Raw genomic sequence first — 6,778 nt, forward strand, 5'->3', positions numbered from 1 at the left:
TAGGCTTTGGTTCACTCTCCTGATGGTCTTCCTCATCCTCTGGGGGAGGAGGCTGGCGATCTGGAAGAGTCTTTCCAGATCGAAGATTGATCTCCTGGATCTCCACAGCATAGGTAGGGCATGAGGTTTCCCCAGTGTATACCTGCTGGGCCTGTCTATTGTTGGGGTTCGGGTTCGGTTGAGCAGGCATTTGAGGTTGCCTTGGAGGAGCAGGAGGTAATGGTTGAGGTTGAACTGGTGGTGGAGGCAAAATGGCAGGAGGAGTGTTGTATTGGGGCCTCCACCCCGACTGAGGTGCATTCCATTGAGGCTGTGGCTGGGTATGTGAGTGATATGGATGAGAAGTAGGTTGAGTGGGGTACTGAGGTGGATAAGACCATGGAGGAGGCATGGACCATGAAGGATGAGCAGGGGGACCCCAGGAAGGCATAGGAGTTGACTGGTTGGGGTTGTAATAAGCTTGAGATGCCCCTTGCATCCCCTGCTGATAAGGTCTAGATCCTTGTGGCCTCCTTTGGTTGAGGTAATAGAGAGGCTCTGTGGGAGCTTCGGTCCCTTGGTACATGGCTTTAAACCCAGGTAAGGTTGGACACTGATTTGTGGGATGGTCCTCCTCACAAACGAAACACACTTCAACCGAATGCAATGGACATTCGTTCTTAGGGTGCCTCCTTGTGCACCTAGGACAGAAGACAGCCAAGGCTCTCTCAGCCTCTTCTTTCTTTTGCTGAATCCTGAATGTATCAAGCTGCATGGCAATGGTTTGTCTCACCTCACTCTTAAGATCTTCTAATTGGTTTGCAAGCTCATGTTTGGAGAAAGGGACACTAGTTGAGAGGTGGTTTCCTCTACCTCGTTTCCGAGCTGCCCTGGAGTGGTTTCTAAACACAGTCTTGATGTCCTCATAAGGCAGTTGGTAAATGTCCCCCCCAGCTAACATGTGAAGGGTATCTAAGAGGTCTTCAGGGACTCCTCGGAGTAGGACCAACTTGAGGGATTCAGGGTCAAGTGTGCACCTGGCCCGCTTATAGCTTAGTTGGAACCTCTCCTCATAATCCTCTAAGGACTCATCATTTCCCATGGACATCCGAAAGATTTCCCCCTTTGTTTCCTTGGACCTACAGTAATCCCGGTACTTGGTGTTGAAAGCTTGCTGCATCTGAGCCCAAGTAGTGATACTATTCCCAGGTAAACCCATGAACCAGCGTAGTGCTGCATCCTTGAGAGTGGAAGGGAAAAGTTTCAACTTTTGCTCATCTTCAGTATAGTCATAGGTTCTACAAAGGACAGCAAACTCAAACAGGAAGGTATCTGGATCTTCAGTGGTCAACCCATGGAAGTGAGGTAAGGCGGAGGGGCTAATGTTTTTCATTTTCATCTCTCCATTGGTCTCTCGGATGGGGAAGGCACCTTCTATTCTCTCATCTTCTCTTCTATTGTCAGCCATAGCTTCAGATGGATTGGTCTCTAACTCTTCTTCTACTATAGGGTCTTTGGATATCTCAGGTTGTTCACCTATAGGTTCCTCTGGGTCACTGTCACCAAAGAAGAGAGAAGGGTGACTCAGTGATGTGGTGGGGGTGTTTGGTAGGAATTTGCCTGATCTATCTCGGTTCCTACGAGGCATGAAATGGAAAAGACTTTCTTTTTCTTTTTGATTGCTTTTGCTTTGCTTTTCTTTTGGTACCTGCAAAACTGAGACAGATTGATCTACAACTAACTATGAAAGATGCAAAATTAACTGAAAGCAGGAAAGAACTAATCTACTTTGCTCAAATGAAATTGCAGAAAGGAAATGCTAGTCTATGCTTGCAGAAAGGAAATGCTAATCTATGAAAGCAGGAAATGCTAATCTATGAAAGCAGGAAATGTCTATGCTACTTTTGCAGAATGGAAATGAAGTAAACTACTAGCAGAAGGCAAGAGTAAGAAAGTAGAAGAAAAGCAACAATTACTAATACTCTGACGCTTCCCCGGCAACGGCGCCAAAAAGATGGTGAGCTCCAGTATTGTAGCAATAATGCTACAACTCCTGGGGCTTCCTGTCTCTTAATTTTATCAACCCGGTAGTTCGTACAAACTTGGAAGCGACGGTGCTGTATGCACAAGTACTAGCTCTTGTCGCAGCTGTCACTTGGTCAGCTGGCACAAGTCCGCTAGGGCTCAAGCCAACTTCTATAGGCTCACAGAAGAAGCTTTATCAATGATGGACGAAAGCTAGCTCAAAGAAGACTAATCTACTTGGCAAAAATGAACTGAAAGCAAATCAAAACATGGAAACCCTAGGAAACCCTAATTTAACTAGTCTAACCTCTATGATGCAAAGAATGTGAAGGAAACTTCTACCAATGATGCCATTACTTCTAATAAGTGAAAATGCATGAATCTAATCTACTTGCAGCTTAAAAGACATGTTTTTGTATTTTTTCTTTAAGTGGATGGAGTGATTGTGATTTTGTGCTTATTAGGGTTTGGTTGTGCAGATGTGATGCGGAAGGAAGGAAAGCTTGGGAAAGGTTGGGGAGGCTAGGAGAGGTTCCCAGAGATCCTTAGCATCAGTCCACAGAGGTTCCTCACGTTCAGAGGCTCAGCAACCGAGTGAGTGGCCTCCTACAGGATGTATGCAGGGGATTCTACAGGAAACGCAGGGGTTTCTACAGGAAGTCTACAAATTGCTACAGGATGACCTACCATGGGTGTTTGAAGTGATGGTGAAGGGATGGAATGGTAGGGGGAGATGTGCAAGGTAGGAATAAAGCTGGTGATGGCTCAGGAGTGGAGAAGTAGGATGGAGAACGAGTGTATGAAGTGGGTTGATGGATGGAAGGTTATAACAACGAAATGTCTAAAGAATGAAGTTACGTGAGGAGTGGAGCAGTTTGGGAGATAACAGAGCGGAGCAGAGGTCAAGGATGTGGTTGTATGCGTGATCAAGACGAAGAAGGAGGTAATAGAACGATGAAAAGCAGTGTAAATAAAACAAATGGCTTATGACTGTCACCAAGATGAAAATTCATTAACCTAAGCTACCTGAACTCAATGAACAGTAAGATAAAGCGTGTAGAGGAATGTGCATGAAGCGGTGATGAAGGTGTATGGTGCAAAAGTGAAGTGCATGGAAAGATCTATCATAAACGAGACTATGTTGCAGCGTATATAAAGTGAAGAACTGCGTATTTTTGTGGCTGGTATAGGCTGCACTCCAATCTCCAAACAGAGATGGCAGTGGAGACTTTCTCAACCTTTTTTGCTGGAGCTCCAATGTATTATCAACCTGCTAATCTAACTAAACAACCGAAAGCAATTCAACCATAAACTAGTCCTATCTATGCTCATGAAAACGACTAAATTACCAAACTGTGAATTCGAATTGCATGTGAAAATAAACAAACTCAAAGTGCTGGAACGAATGCAAACACATTACAACGCTGAGGAGATCTATTGCTCTCAGGTTGGGCCCTAACCTGAGAGCTATAGCTCCTTGAGAAAACTCAGAACTAGATCAAAATCTGCCTTCTTTATTCATAATCTGATGTCATGCCAAATTGGCTTACAAAAAGAACTACATCGAGCTGTGCTCCAAAATTACAATAGTAATGCGAAAGTTTCAACAACCTATCAAAGGCTACGGCCTCCATACTTATGCAAAAACGATCATCCAACAGGTGTCCTTGATTTTAGGAGCTCGGCTGTCCAACTGAAGTTTAACTTGCTGATCCTGTAGGACAGTCATAATTGATGTTCCTGTAGAACAGTTATAATTGATGTTCCTGTAGAACAGCTGGCTGCTTCTAAGCTCGGTGGGGAGATGGATTGGAGCTCGGAGCTATGGTGGGAATCACGAGGAGGGTCCCAAGACTGTGGACATCCTCTCCTAAAAACCAGCAGTGCCACCTCATTGTCTCCTTGTCTCCTTTTCACGTGGTTTTTTCTCCCTTTTAATGCAAAAACCTGAAATCATAATGCATTAGTCACGTAGATAAAATGTCTACCCTTCTTCCTACAAACAACACGAATAAACTAAGAAATGCATGCATAAGCAGTAAAAAGTGAATGGTTTGAGCAAAGCAAGTAGGCCAAATGAGCCCAAATTATACCAAAAATTGGGGCTCATCAATATGATGACAAGAAATATGGTCAAATTGTGTTCTCAGCCTCAATGCATCATCCAAAATATGTCGGAGTGCATGTGTGTGACAAGCAGATTGTTGATTAAACCATTTTATGATGATCTGTGAGTCACCAAAAATCTGTAAACAACGACATCCTTTAACAAGTGAAAATAATAATAAGTGGCGAAGGGAAATGAGTTTTGTAAAGTTATTTGTCCCTCCCCCAGTCCTGTCTGGATCTTATAATAATGGGTATTAGTGATATGTAGTGGATTGCCCCCATCGCAACCCTGTTGCTGCACCGAGCCATCAAAAAAGCCCATGGAGTGGCATAATCTATGATTTCAGCAGAGATGATGCGAGCAGATGGTTCACAGTCATCCTCTGGGATGCATTGAAAAGTTGTAATAAGGTGTGCAATGGCTAGTGCCCAATGAGGAGCCGTGTTTGTAAATATAATTTTGTTCCTTTGAAGCCAGATACACCAACATATCAATACAGGTAGATTACGTATTCTATGAGAGTGTGCATTAGTCCACCATCGATGCCAAGCCTCCTTGATATTCGTCCCTTGCCAACAAGTTTGTATATTTAGTTGAGTTGTAACATCAATCCATATAGAGGTAGTAATAGGGAAATATAGGAATAGGTGATCTATTGTTTCCATTTCCTGTTTGCATAATACGCACTAAGATGGGCCATGAAATGTGCGTTTTTGCAAGTTATCCCCAGTAGGGATTTTGTTCTAGAGAATGCACCACATGAGTAGTTTGGCCCTGGGTGGTGCCTTCAGTTTCTAGAGAGCAGTCCACCACCAGTCAGATGCAAATGGTTTGTGATCTGTGTAGATATGCAAGTATCCATGTTTGGGGGAGTATTTCCCATTTGGAGAGAAAGACCAATTAAGCTCATCCTCCCCATCAATTACCCTTACGTGTGATTCTATCAGTGAATTAGTGTTAGATAGCCAATTCGCCTGCCAATTGGGGGGGATGCCCAGTGTATCAAATGTTTTCCAAGCTTGTCTGAAGATATTCGTATTATCCCGATCTGCAATATGTGCCAAGGTAGTGAAGCTTGTGGTTGAGAGGCTTTGAATCAGCTCCTGGGAAAGTTGATATGTGTTCCCACAGTCGATCCATGGGTCCAAACCAATACGAACCAAACTGCCATTTCCGATCTTCCATGTCAGACCCTCCCTGATATATTCCAATGTGTTTAGGACCACCCTCCATACCGTTGATATATAAGATCTGTCCCAGGACAGGAGTATGATATAGTCAAGAAGATGAAGTGGGCATATATACTTCTAAGAGACAACCTCAACCCAAAGATTTCTCAAGGTGAGTACATTCCATCCCAATTTTGCAGCTAGGGCCCTAGCAAATATTTCTAATATTTTCAGAGCCCATCCCCCCCATTTTTTGGGTAGTGCAATCTTACCCCAGCTAGCCTAAGAAAATATGTGCCCTTCATGTTTGCCCCTCCAGATGAATCTACAACACAACTGTTGGATTCTGCTGATAATACCCTTCAGTATCCAAACAAGTGACATCTGGTATACTAGAGTAGCTTCCATGATTGATTTGATAAGAATAATTCGACCCGCCTTGGAGAGCCATCTATGGTGCCAAATATTTAATCTCCTTTCAATTTCGGCCACCAGCGAAACCCAGTTTCCTATGTAATTCACAGGTTTTAACCGAAAACCCAAGTATTTTAGGTCATCATCAAATTGCAAAGAGGTGAATGGGTATTGATGCAGTGCTGAGTGTATCTCATTGGGTGTGCATCCAGTAACAAATATAGTAGACTTATGCTAGTTGCACTCCATACCAGTGGCAAAACAAAAGGATCAAAAAGCAGCAACGAAAGCAGTGGTATCCCCCAATGTTCCATTCAGAAAGATGAGAATATCATCAACAAAAAGCAAGTGGGTGAGTATACATTGTTTATAATCTTGATGCCAGACTGTCTACCTAGTCTTCTATCTGCAATAATGAGGTGGCTCAATCCTTCCATGATCAATAAGAAAAGAAGAGGTGAGAGTGGGCATCCTTTTCGAAGGCCTCTCTCCACTTGGAAAAATGATGATGTTGAACCATTGATCAGAACACTATATGAAACATTAGATATACAACACATGATCCATTGAATGAATGATAGAGGAAAACCAAGATGAGTTAACAACATTCGAATATAGAGCCAGTTGGTATGGTCAAAGGCTTTAGCCAGATCAATTTTGAGAACCATACCTTTAAGTTTCTTAGTTTGGATGGAGTGTAGGGCCTCTTGTGTTGTGCCCACTGCTTCATGAATGTGACGATGATCCAGAAATGCAAATTGCTCCGGGGATATGTGCTCAAATAATATGGGATTGAGGCGATTAGTAGTAATCTTGGCTATGATCTTATAGATACAATTGCAAAGAGATATAAGCCAGAAGTCATTGAAAGATTGAGGTTCATCAGTCTTGGGAATAAGATCAATGAAGGTTGAGATGAAAGCATCATACATCTGCCAATAGGGGCTCGTTCCCAAGGATGTCAAAGAAAGCAAGGTATAATTCTATCGACCAGCCAACAGGTCCAAGGCTCTCATCCTTCTTGAACCACTTAAGAGTGTCTTCCAATTCCCACATGGTAACAGGAAAAAGTAGACACTCT

The sequence above is a fragment of the Pinus tabuliformis genome, chromosome 6, assembly GCF_031772625.1.
Source record: "Pinus tabuliformis cultivar Carrire ecotype Pingquan chromosome 6, CPIR1, whole genome shotgun sequence".
In the NCBI taxonomy this organism is placed as follows: Eukaryota; Viridiplantae; Streptophyta; class Pinopsida; order Pinales; family Pinaceae; genus Pinus; species Pinus tabuliformis.